General features: G+C 41.8%; 1 protein-coding gene across 1 annotated transcript in view; it reads right to left on the reverse strand.

Moving 5' to 3' along the window:
- The window catches only part of SORCS3 (sortilin related VPS10 domain containing receptor 3), a 288,897-nt gene that overhangs the window by 247,409 nt on the left and 27,309 nt on the right, over positions 1 to 14,179 (reverse strand). The gene's annotated exons all lie outside the window — the stretch shown is intronic.

The following is a 14,179-nucleotide window of genomic DNA, read 5'->3' on the forward strand; positions in this document are numbered from 1 at the left end:
TCTGCATCTATGTGTCTTTTCCTCCGATAAAGAGAAAGGAGATACTGTTACTATGAACACATCTCTGCCCTCCACAGTGTAGTCTGCTTGGAACAAGAACTCTTAGTGTTACACATAGATCTCTTTTCCCCCTTTTCCAAAGAAATCCAATGACTAACAAAGAAAGCTAAAGCAAACAGGTTGACAGCCGTAGAATCCAGCCATCATCAAGCAGCTCCATCCTAACACACTCTGCTTCTCCTGTCACATCCTGTCTGCATGTCCAATGCCAGGCCTACAAAAGCAATCCATAATGGTTAGAGGGCTGTTCAGTGCCGAGTACAAGTTTTTTTCTCTCCCTTAGTGAAGACATTCGCATTTCAATCTGGGTCTCTTTTTCTCCTTTCCCTCTTGAAGTCTTTTCTCTTTCTTTGGACTGTTGGAATAAAGTATTCAAATCAATGCATCATTTGCTCACCCTGGCAGCTCCCACCATCTAACAGCATCCATTAGTACTGTCACAGATAAGGACCCCTTCCCCCTGTTCTCACTGCAAAATCCTTGCCAAGGGTTTACAATTTGGTGGAAAAATTAGCTTTTACCAAAACCCAGCATAAAAGCTTTCAGAAAAGCAGTGAAATGGGATGTTGGTGGGGTTTTTTTAGGCTGATTTATTTCCATTCAGTTCCATTACAGAAGTTGCAAAAGTAGGAAAAGCAAAGATGCAGGTTCAGATTGCTCCATTTACATTTCTATAGCTCATACTCAGCTCTCATTACAAGAACCCAGCAGATAGCTCACAATGTGGACTGATGCTTTTGATAGCTGATGGAAATCACAAAGCAAGGGATAGTCTGCATTTCTAAGTTCTCTTCACCGCATAGAACTTGCTTATTTAGATCATACAAGGCATTGTTTGTTAAATACACAATGTCAGATCACATTGCAGGATATTTTTCTTCTACCTATAGTCCAGCTTATTAAAGATATACAGGACTTGATGCACTGAAGCTTTCAAGGATCCAGAAATTTCCGGTGCATTTTCACTTTGAAAGGAAAATATTCTCTTATAGTTCCTTTCAGTTAGTCACAATTTATTTCCTATTCAGCTACCTCAGCGGTAGCACAATGAAGTGGTTAAATTGCCAATAGAAATTGTACATGAGACCTGACAAAAGGAGAAAAAGAAAAAAAAAGAAGTAAAATTAAAAAAAAAAAAAAAAAATTCCTGCTGTCTTTTGTGAAATAGAATAGGAAAAAAATTGGTGGGGAAAGAAATGTAATTCAAGAACCTCTGGGGTATATTGCAAAAAGCAAGAAAGAAATTAAAAGCAATAAATAAATAGTTGACAATATCCCTTTTAAACCACAAAAAAAAAAAAAGGGTTCGTATGTTCAATGCGAACATTAACAACTATTGTGTTGTCTGGATGGCTACAAAAACAGCCAACCTTTGTGAATCTGGACCTCACATCATTAGCCTTCTCCCTTTCCTGCCTCCCCAAGAAATTTCTGAACTAATTACCCACAGTGCCAGTAGAGGAATTGGGCCGAAGCACATCACAGGATTTACTTTTGGGTTCCTCACTTGTCAATTGCAAATCAGACAACAAACTGTTATTGTTTCCAAGATTAAAACTAAAAGCTACTCTTCAGCAGTACAGAGAGTCATCATTGAGATAAAGCCCAAAGCCAGCTGGAAGATGGTCTATGCTGTTCTGCAAAGCAGAAAGTGCTGCTACTTCACCATCGTGTCCTCTATTCCAAACTACATAACCCAGCAATGGCTGCCCCCCACCCCAGGGCTGCAGCCAACACCTCCACCCTCTGCTGTGCTACTGTCCCTCCTAGACAGCAGGGCTTCTTTCACTGCAGACACTCAGTTTTAGCACCTCCATCAGAGACTTAACCCATAACACACAGCAAGTGTGTTCAGGGCCATCACTCCCCCCTCCTTGGCAGATTCTGTCTTTGGGATTCTCACCACCACCTTCTGCCCTGTGCCAGTCACTCCCTGAGCACAGACCTGTGTTTTGCCTGGTTTCCACCCACTGCCTTGGGTCCTCTTTTATTTCTATTTCTAGTGAAATATTCCTGTGAATGTGATGGTGATCTGCAAGCTCCAGGCTTCCAGCATAACCAGTCCTCGCCATCCAGTCATAAGAGTGGAGATCTGACCCCAGGGTGTTAAGAAAGAAGACAAGGGCAGGTCAAACATCTGGCCTCTACTGTCCAGTGTTTCTCAGTTGCTCATCACAGAGTCCCTCTCTAGTTACTGAGGTCCCCAAGTGAATTCCCTCATGTCATGTCGCCCTCATATATGGTGACAGTAGCTGCCATCCCAATTCAAAGGTGTCTCTCCATTCTCTGGCCATCTTATAAACTGAAACTTATAAAGGCTTTCTAGCATCAAGGCCTCTACCTCTTTACCAAATATGGCAAATCAGATTATGTGTTTTAAAACAAAAAAAGTAGCAAAAGGGATTGGTATACCCTATAAGCATAAAAATAACTCCTCTCCCTGGGAAAGTGCCAGACATAGGCTAATGCTCAAAAAACAGCAGATCCTTCCCTTGCTTCTGTGTAGCACTCAGAGGCTGTAAACAACAGTTCGTGCCCTGACCCAGCCATTTACCATTTTGAAGCACAAACACAGAGGATTACCTTGCCAGCTAAAGCAGCTAAGCCTCTGACAGAGTCGAAACCTCAAGCATCAGAACACAGGTCTCAAAAGTGGGCAGATGCATCTATTTACACATGGTTAACTGCCACAGCCACAACCCCAGTTCTTGAGGCAACTTAATGCAGCAAAGGGAACAGCACATACCTACAACTGCCTCTTCCCAACTACCTATACCCCAAAAATGCCAAAAAGCCAGCAGATTTACCACTGCCTAACAATGACTCACAGGCAGTGTCCCCAGTAGATTGGGAGAAATTGGTTCAAGGGTCCTGTATTGAGTGACCTCTGTTTTTCCCTGGAAATTGAATATGCCAAGCAAGTCCCAGTATGAGAAAAGCAGCTCTGCTGGGATGTTGAAGGAAAATGATGGATAACAAGAGATGAAAGTTATTTGGGAAAGTGCTGCTTTGCAACAGCTTCATGCAGTCATGATCAAATGGATTTCCTACACATTGGTTTTTCCTACGAGTTGTTATTATTAGTAGCTGACGCCTGGAAGGCTGGCCATTATACACAAATGCCTTCCAAAACTAGGACACCCTTTAAGTTCATAAAGCCACAGTGCTGGCCAAAACACTATTTACACTGTCCCAGAAGCAAAACATATTCCCAATGAGCAGGCCCTAGCAAAACCAAAGATATCGCAGTATGTGACCAAAACAGAGACAGGGACATGCTGTCATGTAATCAAGAACAGCAGGCTCTAATGAAGCCACATGCTGTCACTGCTTTTAGACTACAAATAAAACCTAACCATGCTGCAGTAGAGACAGAAATCAGAGTAAACCTCTGGCCTCTATCACAAGGGATATCAGGTTAGACAACCCTGAAGGATGTCTCTACCTTTGAAATCTGTAGAGACAGGCTAGTTGAAACATTTCTTCTCCAAACACATCAACATTTTCTTCTCAACAGACTCTAGAGAAGATGAAGAGCATTTCGGGAACTCCATCTAATACAAATCACCAAAATCTTGGGTTAATTAAACTGCAGGGTGGGAGTCCAAGGTCCTTTACCCAAGATTACAGCCACTGGTGGTTTCTTAGGGCTTCTGTCAACTTCTTAATTTCTTTGCCATCATTTTTGAAGGGCTATGTTCTATTGCTGAAAACAAACAGGCACGTGAGAGAATATACACCCTTTTTCAGAGCTGTCTTCAGTCATCCTTTGGACAGAAAAATTAAGCAGAAAAAAAAAAGCACATACCCATAATTTCTTTAAAGTTGCACAGAGACTGGCTCAGCTTTTATGGGGGGAGAAGCAGAAAGAGGACATACCAGGTCATTACATTTGGGATGTGGCTCCATTAACTGAAAGGGTATAGCAGAGAAACCCCTACAGCTGGCTCCCTGCTGGCCAGTCCACACAGATGCACAGCACTTTGCAGAGACACAAGCTCATGAACCAAAAGCACTTTGTCTTCAGTAGGTCAGGTGGGTATCTGTGTAAAAAAAAGAAGTCTTTTCTGTACCACTGAACTATGATCTCTCTACAACAGCATCAAGATAGCCAGGCAGCTTCCAGTTTCCTCTCCCAACTAGGTGTCTGCACAGGACATGCACACCCAGAAACACAGAATCAGTCTTAACAGAAACCAGAAGAACTTCATGAATAAAGAAGGAGGAAAGATCAAAGTTATGTCAGTTAAATAGCAGGAACCACAGCTATACTGCAATCCTACTTTTGCACAGCAAGCAAGGCTCTCTAATATGCATTCTCTTTAATTTCTACTCTCATATCTGTTCTTTGTTCATGGAACAAAGCCTGATCTACTTACAGATTTATGCTTATATAACAATGCTGAAGTGGTGATGAGCTTTATTAGTGTATTTATTATTAACCAGGTGCACTAGAACAACCTCCACCATGAACACAACTTACCAGGATGAGGATGAATCAGTAGAACTGAATCTATGTAGGCAGAAAAGACTGGCAGAGAGGAGGGATGTAGTGAATCACCCACAGCACTTGTCTGAAGCAAGTTTCTGCTGGATCTCTACATCAGCTTTTTGGTTTTCTTTGCCTAATCCCTAGGGTTAGACAAGACCACACAAGCTACAGAAGGGATGAAGCAGCCCCTTTTGTCACTTACATAAGACATAGTTAAGATCACAGTCCAAGCAGATTCCTGGGAACAGAAAACAAGGCAGCATCTCATGGTCCTCTTCCAGGACTTTGCCCACTGGTTAAGCCCTAGCTCTGCCCACCACATATGTGTGTGTCACATAGGTGTTTTCCTGGACTGGGGAACACCAGATGGATGAGAGCAAACAAGGTTTCTAACATGACCAACACAAGGCCCTGTTTGGTGGGGCGCTACTGACAGCGTCTCCCTCCAGCCCTACACAGACCCTCTAAAACAGATACAACAGACTGAGCAAATTACAGAGGCAGAGAGTATCACAGAGGAGTGGAGAAGCTTCTGCACTGCAAACTTTTTAGATGCAAACCTAAAGCCTTAATCAAGAACAGGAGAGATAGCAGAGGAGTCACCCAGGCAAGTCAGAGGAGAGTGTCAAAGAATCTGTATAAATCATCATCGAGAAACAACATTTAAATACATCCCCTATGTCTTCCCCTCTTATTAACCAGCAACATTTTGATTGTCTCATTTTAAATTTGAACTTTTTAAACAAATTACAACAAAGCTTATGTGAAGTTAATCACTCCCTGTTTCCTCTGGCATTCATTGTAATAGTACTAATTACAATAAACACATTTGAAATTAATGTGCATGTCATACGCATATACCAATTGCATTCTAATTTACCTTTAACTAACATCCACAGACTAAACGTGCTTTCAATAATAAAAAGCTCTGACATAGCTTAATCAACCTTGCCTGCCAGACTGCTCCCACAGTGTTGGGAGGCCATGACAGATGAGGCTGATGGAGGGGAAAATATGCAAACCACCAGCAGCGACTTACAGAGGAAGGCCAGCTTAGTCTATGACACATGGTAAGGATGAGCCTTTTCACTATGCTAAGCCACCTCCAATGCCTGTGACTTTGGAAATGGACTCGCTCTTACAATTCCAAAGTGCACTGCTTGCAAGCAGGGAGGATTTCATTTTCACTAACATGGTTGGTTTGGCCATTATCACCCACCTCCCTCTTCACAAGACACAATTTTTTCCAAACATCCATCAGCATGGCTCTGCCAGACAGGGCCATGACAAGACACAACTCCAGCAAGACGGGCAGGAACCTTCGGCAGAGTCAGAGGCCAAGCAACATTTTTGCAAATAGGAGACACACATAGTATCCAGCATATTGACAAAAGACTGCTTAGGCTGGGCTGCTATAATTGCTGAGGTATGGGTGACCTGTCCCACAGTCAGTTTATGCACGAGTTAAACAGATCACAAATGCGTAAACAGAGACTGAGGGAAGAGCTTGAACAATTCCTGCAGCTCTAACACATTCCCTTCTCTGAGCTGTTTGTTCTGCCTCTCTGACAAAGGACATGCTCATTACGGCAAAAATAAAGAGTGCTCCTGAGCCACACAGACATAGCTACCAAAGTTAACATGCCAAGATGTGAAAGCCAACCGTGCTGGATTTGCAGACAGCATGCATGCCACACCTCTTTCAGAGCACAATGCCAGCCTAACCTGAGTGAGGAGCACCTGAGAAGATGACAAACTTCCACTCCTGCTCTTTCTGCTACAGGCATAACCCCACACTGAAGGAATGATGATAGAGAAGTTACTAGCTCCACCTAACACTGGTGCTTGTCTCTCTGGAGTTCAGAGGTAGCACACAGAGAGGATGCACGTCATTCAGCACTGAAGACTCATATGAGAGGTAGCAAGTGATCACAGCAGTGTAATTTGACAGCATCCCATCCTATGCATGTGCCTACAGTCAGATTTGCCCAGGCAACAAATGGGAAGGCTGAACAAACTACTGCTGAAGAACAGTTTTTACCAATCTTGATGAGCCATCAGAAAACTTACCACAACAGACTGCTAAAAATTTAGTTCAGCAGTATTATCCTGTCTCCCCAGACAACCTACAGATCTGGTTTGGTCTTAGTCCAGCATCTTTTGATGTAATCTTTCTTACAACACTTTCAATGAGCACACATCTGTCTACAAGGTCACAGAAGGAGCAAATTTATATGAATATTGGAGAACAGTTCCATACAGGTTGATCTGAGTTCTTCTCAAGAGAATCTAACATTTGAACTTGTCCAATCAGACACTAAACCAGTGCCAAATGACCTATGAAGCTAATTCAAATTAACTGTCACATCAGAGGCTTGTATGAAGGATTTCATGAGTCAACCATGGACAAAGAATGAGTCATAGGAGATACATAGGAGATAATTTTGAAGAATGCGTAAACCTGAGAAAAAGACCAAATTGCCAATGAACAATATGCAAGTAGAAAAACATGTTCAATTTACAAAATAAGTTAATTGCTATGAATTAGTCAGACGGCTCTAGTCACATAAACACATCTATTGTGGGCTGCTGTTGCAGTCTATATGTCACAGTTGAGCAATTTGAATCTCTATTAAAGGTGTCTCTGACTTTAATGAGAGTTACTGCAATGTATATCAACAACACACTCTGGAAATATACTCCAGCAGAAAACATAGTGCCAGAAAAATGAAGCTGCCTCAGCTTCTCCAATGGAGGACACTTCCCTGAGCACCCCTAGGTCCCAGCCCCAGTGCAGGCCTCTCAGGGATGACACACACTGATCCATATCCCTCCCACAGTTCCTTAGCAGCGGAAAAGCAGAACTGCTGATTCCTATCGGTCACTGTCCACAAACTCATTGATAATTGAGAAAGGAGATGGGAAAGCCTAAGTACTTTGTCAGCTCAGAGTACACAACCACTCCTTCCTTTGCCCCTGCAGCTGCTGAAATACCCCATATCCCCCTTCGCTCCCTAATAATTAGATCACCCCTAAAACCTTTCCACAGGGGGAAAAAAACCCAAAAAACAATCAGTTCTTCTCCTGCCCATTTCAGAAAATCCTTTGTTCATATGCTTTGCTTAGCCATCAACTCACACCACCAATTCCATTTCTTAAGCCCATATCCCTCCATTTGCCTCATGAGAGGTGAGTACCCAGACAGTCCCAGAAGCACAGAAAGGGCAGAGGTTCCTGTGGCCCTGTAGCCTCCTGAACCCAAAACTGCCCCAAGAACTGAAGTCCCCCAGAGCAGGGAGCAATATTTCTGAAGGTCCAAACACAACATATGGGTTCAGCAAAGACAGGCAACTTCCAACATTTGGAACACACTTGCTATTTCTCTTTTCCCAGTTCTAGGTCACGCAATAAATCCTATCACTGATAGATGCACAAGTTCTCTGCAGCACTAACTTTTTGGGGGATGCGTAAAGGCACAATTACACCTTACGATCTCTCTGGCTGCAAATCCCACTCGAGGTTCATGCTGTGTTCACTCCTACCCTCTCCATGGTAACCTGTCTTCTCCACGGACACTCCTGGGACCAAGTTTAGATTTAGGTTCCACTCATTCTCCCCTTCTTTCAAGTTTTGCTTTTGGTCTTATTGCCAGCAATTCATGACAAGTACCGTCCCACAAACACTGGCATTAACACAACTGCAGGGAACAACATCCAGAGATGAGGATTTCAAAAAATGCAGGAATCTCCTAAGCATTGTAACATCATACACACTTCCATGCTTCTGAGCCTTTTTGGATCTAACCCTGCCCAACCCTAGTCTTCTTAGAAGAAAACCAAGTCTTCTTAGAAGAAACTCAAGCCCAAATAATGAAATAGATTATTACAATGGGTCATGTTTACACGGCTGAACAAACTAGCCCAACTTCCAAATGTGCCTTTATTTTCTTATACGGTTTTTGTCAACCTGTGAATATAGGGATGGATGTGTGTGCACAGTGGTACAGTTTTTTTCTTTAATTTTTAGTCATATTTAGTGCTACGCAGTTCATTGGCTGGTACTCAGTCTTCTGTCAAGCAGTTTGTAAAAGAACTGTTTTAATTAATTAACTTCTTAAAGCTGCCAGTCACTGACCCCAGTTCTGCCAAGTATATTATCTGTCTCATGATAAAGCACGTAGGTTTTATGACTGCCTGCAGTCACATCAGAGCCAGGGCAACATCTCCCTGCAGGATGAAAGTAAAATAAAGCCTCTCAAGTAATGCCTCTCTGCATGCCAACATTGGCACCCATCTCCTACGAGACTCACCAACCAATCTAGTATTGGATCCCATACTTATAACCAACCCTTAAATCCCAAATAGGTAACAAAGCAGCTAGTTAAAGGCCCCCATGATTCACTGATAGGAAATGTAGACAGCATTTAATATCCTAAGTCTGCTAACAGACCAACTCATGCATAATGCCAAATGGATCAGTTTTAACAGCACTGCTTGAAATGCAGAACATTTAGTCAGACTGGAATGGACTTTATAGCTACTGACACACAGGAGGGAAAAGTATTTATACCTTTTTGGACCAGGTGCTCAAACTTTCCCACCTGATAACCATACAACTCTGAGTATGACTAAAAGTCAGTTCCAAGTGCAGCTGACGTAACAGTAGTCATTATAAGCTTCCTGCCCTAAAAAGGTCTGGAAGAAGATCTTCATGAGGCTGGGAAAGCTGAAAAATACCTGATAAGGCACAGAAAACTGAAAGGAAACTCATCAACCCCATCACACACATTAAAAAAGTAGAAGTACATCCACAACCACCAAAACATTTGTATAAGCCCAGAGCAACACTTATTGGAATCTAAAGAGCTGATCTGCATTTAACCAGCTCTGACCCAGGCTGTAAGTGAAGCACAGCTGCTAAATTGTTACCCTCAAACTCCCAAGTGCTCTACTAGTTTTCCTTACAGTCTGTGCTGGATCATGACAGGCAGGCTGAGTAGAGTAAAAAAAACTACCTGTGGTGACCAGAAATGACTTGTAAACAATTTTCATGAGTGCTCAAAACTTCAAGTAATCACACACCACAATGGAGCAGCACCATTTTGGCCTGAAAGACTTCATTCCTTTTAGCCTCTGATGAGATCTAGAAGAATGGGATTTTCAGGAAATGTTTCTCTTTTCTCTCTCTCTTTTTTTTTTTTTTGGCCATCTCCATTTCCATCAGTTCTTGGCTACTTAGCACTAAGACACAGCATATCCCCAGTCAGTGGGGAGCAGCAAGGCAATCTCATTCAGAGATGTTTCATTTTAAAAAGCATTAGAGCTATAGGATAGATAGATCTATAAAGGCAGACAGGGAGAATAAGCTTTGAAATATAAGTACAACATAACTAAACAGCATAAATGTCTGGTCAGTGCAAAAATAATCCAAGGGTTGGTTATGAAATCACTCCGATATAGCACAAACCCAAGCTGCTGGCAGAGACAGTAGTCCTATGCCAGTTCACCATGTTCATTCCCACTGCAAACATTGTGCCAGTCCTGATGAGTGATAAATTCCATGGGAGGAAAAGATAACTGAAAACTACACAGACAAGCTTGGGGTTTTTGAGTTCCCCACATGATGGATCAGCTACCTAGCCTGGCTGATGCTATGCCAACTGCAGTGCTGGCCCAAAGGAGGCCAAGGGAACAGGCTGCAGCACAGCCAAACACAACAGGCTCTGCTGGCAGCAGATAAACAGGTAATCAAATGGAATCATAGTGTGTCTGCAGTCTTTTAACTTTTCCATTTAAGAAATGTTCCTGTCATGGAGCCTTCTACTAAATTGTTCATAATATTCCTGACTGTACTATTCTGCAAGATGGAAATGCTATTACTGTCACGTTACCACCTTGTAACCAACAGAACTAAAATCCAGTCTGTGATAAAACACTCCCAGGTAAACACTGAATTCAAATAACTGGAGTTTTGCTGAAGTTTAGTAAATACATAGCTTTGAGACACTATTAAGTATAATGGAGTGACAATGGGACAGCACTATTCATTCTGCTTTCAGGTCTTTTGCTGTAATGCTTTATAAATATATTTGCGCAAACCTAAGAAGTTTTATGTGAAGGATTTCTAAAAGGGGTACAATGTTTAATACACTGACAGACAAGCTGCTGGAAGAACTAAGGTTAGAGAAAGTTCAAGTAATCAATAAGTGGGAGGAGTTATAAAGCACAGAAACCACTTAGAAACACTTCAGTACCTAAACATCAGAGCTTTGTCAATAATTTTCCTTCCAAACATCTTTCTAATAGCTTATTCCTTTTACCAAAAGCAAACACTTCCCTGCCCTTTTGATCTAAACATTTTTTCCTTTTTCAAGACTTGAAAAACCAAAGTGGTTTCCCCCAACTGAATACAAAAGAACACCTTTGTACATAGTATTTTTAAGAAAACAACCGCAAATAAAACACACACACAAACCCCAAAATAAATTAAAAACAAACAAACAAGACCAAAACAACAACCCACACTAAAAAAACCTAGAGCATTTCCAAGAAGACTTCCTCACACTTTCTTAAGTGTAACTGGACAAAGAATTTAACAAAAAGAAGGAAGAAGCAGCAAATAACTCAAACCCATAGGAATGGTTGGTGAAATGAGTGTATATTTACCAATATGGCCTTTTAAAGTCCCTTCTGCCCTGCAGACAAAGAGCTTCTTTTTAACGGGGATGAAGGGGGGAGAGAGAGAAAAAAGAAGAAATAATTCACATGAATTCCTCCCTACCTGGCTCAAATATCAACTGCAGGACAATACAAAGAGTAAAAAAACTATAATCTCTTAATAGTAAGGAGGATTGCAAACCATAAAGCTTCCCATAAAGCAGTGTGGGGTCTTTGTTTATCTTATATCTGAAAAATCGGAAAAAAAAAAAAAAAAAAAAAAAACATAAGTCCCAAGATCATACATGACCAATGTCTAATCACCAAAACACTGAGCTTCCCAGACCAGCAAGGACCCAAATTCCATTTGCATTTCTTCTTTTTCTTTCCAAAGGGGGAAGGTGAGTAGGAGGAGGCAAGACCTGCTCCTGGCTCCGTAACAAGACAACAGCAAGAGGCAAGAGAAACAAATACAAACCTTCATTAACTAGCTCAAATCCCTGGCTGCTCCCATTCCAGGTCCAGTGAATAAGGCACCATACAATGCCATCTACACTGACGGGAGCATTCATTCCATCAAATCTTTGGATACTAGGTGGAGAGTCAAAGCCTGCAATATTACAAAATTTTCTGGAGAAACAACCTCCCCAACTGGCAGGAAATTAATCACATTCCCTCATGCCTTTCCACCTTCCTGAGGACTGCAGTGTGTAATTGGGAGTGTGCATGAAGGGCTGTGGAACAATGGGACAAGGCAGGGAGCCATCATCTTCTCTGAAAGGCACACATCAAGGACACCAAGTGAACTGTGCTTTCAGTGCTCTCCTTTTCTGTCATTACTCCATCAGACAGGAATGACAGAGCCACACAGCTCTATCCACACTCGAAAGAATATAACTCAAGCACCTGCTGCTTCAGGGACCCAGAGTAGGAATTGAGCTCTTCCATATAATCCCCTTCTCTCAACCACCACCAAAGTAGAATCAACAAAGCACAGGTACAAGATCAGGTGGTGGTCAATGGGTGTCCATATTTACTTTTCACTTGGACTTTGGCACCTGAACCCATCACTCCAAGCAGAGGGCTCTGGGTTCCAAGGACTGCAAATATGTGTGGTCATGCACACTCATGTGTGTCTTGTACCTGGCTAAAAAACAAAAAATGAAACAAAAAACAAGCACAAACAGAAAAAGACTCAAACAAACAACCTCTGAAAGCAACACAAACAACAGTTTCTGTCATTCTGAATTTGTCCATCACTCTTTAGGAAGGATTTAGATATGTCTCTCAAGAACTCTTTGTAGATCTATTGCTTAAATATGGCTAAAACCTGGCTTTCAACAGCCAACTGACCCAACATCTTCTGTCACTGGAGACAAGAATTTCATGGTAGTCTCCAGGATCCCATCCTTCCTCCATGGTCCCTGAAGGTAGGACATTTCTACTTTTCTCCACGTAGTAAAATGTGTCTCAGTACATGCTTTCATTTCTGTGCAGTCAAGATCAACATCTACGATCACAAGGGAATTGCTAAAAGCTCCCTGAAAACATTTCCTTTTCATCTCCTTTTTCCATCTCTTGCTGCTATTAACCACCTTTATGTCAGTGATACCTCTTGTTGACAGCTCATCAGAATAAAATGTCTGTAGTTTATTAGAGCAGGGATTATTGTGAGCTTTAGAGAACAGGGACAAGATTGGTAACCTTCAGGAAACAAAAAGGCCATAGGAAGACAATCTTATCTTGTAGCACATGTAAAAATTCAAAGTGTAAACACATCAGAAAAGTATCACCTAAGTGCACTGGTGCAAGCAAAGAGGAATCAATAGCCAAGCAGGAACCTGCTGGCTGTAGCAGGACAGGAGCCAGTCAGTAGAATCTCTGGAATCTCAAACAATCTATATGGGTCATAAAGAATAATCATCTCATTAAGTTTCTACAAATCACTAATTTCCACCGAGTGTCAAGGTTAACAAGGTTCCTGTTAATATCAGTGATTTGGCACAGAGAATCATCCACCATCCACATTACTGAAACATGCAAGAAATAAGATGTGAATGCCTCCTTTTCCCTCACTCCTACCATCAGGCAATCCCTACCCTATATGCAAGCTGTACCTACAGCTACTCAGAAGTTTCTGACAGATTTCCTGCAGAAAAAACACCAAATGAATGTGTTTTGCAGAAGCACATCCATTTCAGTGAGCCTTCTGCTGAAATGTAAGCCATCCTTCCCAGTCCTCAGCCAACTGCCAGGAGAAATCAACTGTGATGTGGCACAATGCAAAGTGCATGACGCAGCTGAGTCTTCGGACCTCGAACTATTAAGGCTTCCAACATGCACAGCTCTCTAGGCAGCATCTCCATTAACCTGGCAAAATCCAAGCATGTTAAAGCCTTGAAAGAGTCACATCAGCAACTCTGTGCAACTTCTAACCCAGTGCAACCTGGAAAATGAAGGTACTGCAAGTCCTCATGCAACTACGTGGCAAGGCTTCCCCAGAGCTCAGACTTCCTCACACAGTGATGCAGAAATACTCCTCCTGAAAAATTAGTACCAACAGCACTATAAAGGATTTCAGAGCAGTCCCTGGAAAGCTTTTTTTAATCTCATGTTTACGCTCTCTTTATTAATCATGTTTATTCTCACAAAGTCTGAAGAATCAAGTCTTCAGGCTCTTTACATCAGAGATTATGTTGGATGTAGTTGGAGCAAGTAGGTAGACTCATAAGTAAGATATCTCATTCTTATGCAGATATTTTCACAAGATGAAGATGAAATATAGAACACTCCCAAGATGGCAACAGAACGGTTCCTAAAGCACTACGTTTTCCTAACTTCTCTAGAAGCATCAGTTAGTTTAACAGTAATAAAAGTAGACAATAAAATCCAGCTTTTAGGATTCCCAGTCACCAAAGTCCCCAAACAAAAGAATTTCCTTCTTTGCTTATTTTAGTGCAAACACATTTTG

The sequence above is a fragment of the Pipra filicauda genome, unplaced genomic scaffold (genome assembly GCF_003945595.2).
Source record: "Pipra filicauda isolate LSUMZ 115617 unplaced genomic scaffold, ASM394559v2 scaffold85_size2586006_pilon, whole genome shotgun sequence".
NCBI classification, from domain to species: domain Eukaryota; kingdom Metazoa; phylum Chordata; class Aves; order Passeriformes; family Pipridae; genus Pipra; species Pipra filicauda.